Source organism: Poecilia latipinna, unplaced genomic scaffold, assembly GCF_001443285.1.
Source record: "Poecilia latipinna isolate Pla-1442-1.1 unplaced genomic scaffold, P_latipinna-1.0 Scaffold915, whole genome shotgun sequence".
NCBI lineage: Eukaryota > Metazoa > Chordata > Actinopteri > Cyprinodontiformes > Poeciliidae > Poecilia > Poecilia latipinna.
The window spans coordinates 14,473-15,869 of record NW_015113531.1 but is presented as its reverse complement, the minus strand read 5'-3'; the positions used below and the strand labels follow the sequence as shown (position 1 = coordinate 15,869).

The window sequence follows — 1,397 nt, the reverse complement described above, 5'->3', positions numbered from 1 at the left end:
ATCGATCGGCACACCTCTATAATAAAGATGGAGCCTCCTTGCTTTTTGTTCTCTGTGTGTTCGGCCAGAGCAGGGCAGTGTGGCTACCAGTTAAATTGATGATGTCTCCTGTCTCCTATGTATTTCATAAGTTAATACTTCTGCAAAGATGTATTCACAAGGTACAGATGAAGAGTCCAGAGATTCCCGTGGAAATAATAGGAGATCCGCTGCTGAAGAACCAACACCTTTTTTACTTTACATTTTATAAGCAGTGTTGTAAGATGTCTCACTCATGTATAATTTAGGGTACTGAGAACCTTAATGTTTATTATTTCACTACTTTCAGGTTTTTCAATTGTCCTTTTGACTGAATAGCTGCTGTATTTAGCAAGTATTTTGCATGTTTTATGTCTAAATTAGGTGAATTTATTGCCAGATCACAATTTTTCACTTCAAGTATAAATACTAAGCCAATCCAGATGATCGGAATCTGCAGTAAAAAAAAAAACTGATCAGAGCATCCCTAGTAGTTGGAATACAAAAATCATTGTTAGCTCACTTTGCAACATCTGGGCCATCTGCTTTTGTAGCAACTAAAATCCTGTATTTTAGGCTATGGTTACTGTTCCTGGTTTTACGTCCGCTCAATTAAGATTCGTACTGCCGATCTTCACTTCGACATTTATTATCAGAGCAATGTCTTTTGTCGTGCCATTTTCCATATAAATTTGGCATAAATCAAAATCAAGCACAGTAGAAAACTGTTAGCCTCTTCCTATTAACACAACAGAATCACACTTGACCTTAAATATCCCCACCCCTTCAGACACACTCAGAACTCAAAATGAAATACGCCCCCTGGTGGCCATAAACACAAGAAAGTGTGACCAGCAGGTGGAGATATTTTTAAAAGTTACAAAATGCACCCGAACACAGACTGAGCAGTGCACAATATTTTATTAAACAATTTCCTTAAAACATTTCTTTTTCAAAAACGAGGCTTCAGGCCTAATACTCGGTCCCTGGAACAAAAGGGAACACATAAAGGACGGACAAGTTCAATTATTCCAAAAGAAATAAACAAAACATGCAATGCAAAAGAAATTTTTGCATTGCATGCAAAAGTCAAACAAACAAAAAGAAAACAAATTAGTAACTTCAATAACACAAAAAATACAAACTGTAAAAGGAAACACTTAAAAATATGGAGCACATCATCCAGTTCCAAATGCCCTTCGATGGGGCCAGAGGAGTAACGCCCCGCCCACCAATCAACGCTGCGCTTCCTGCTGCATCCGGTGCGCAGAGAGGGGGAGGGTGGGACTCCATCCCACCACTCTCTGTTTGCAGCATTTTTCTTTTGAATTTGTATATTTTTTCTTTTCCAGTTGTGGAGATTGCATCATTGTTGTGTT

At 38.3% G+C, this 1,397-nt stretch overlaps 1 protein-coding gene across 3 annotated transcripts in view; it reads left to right on the top strand.

Moving 5' to 3' along the window:
* The window catches only part of LOC106957566 (E3 ubiquitin-protein ligase TRIM39-like), a 30,355-nt gene that overhangs the window by 24,787 nt on the left and 4,171 nt on the right, over positions 1–1,397 (top strand). The window lies entirely within an intron of this gene.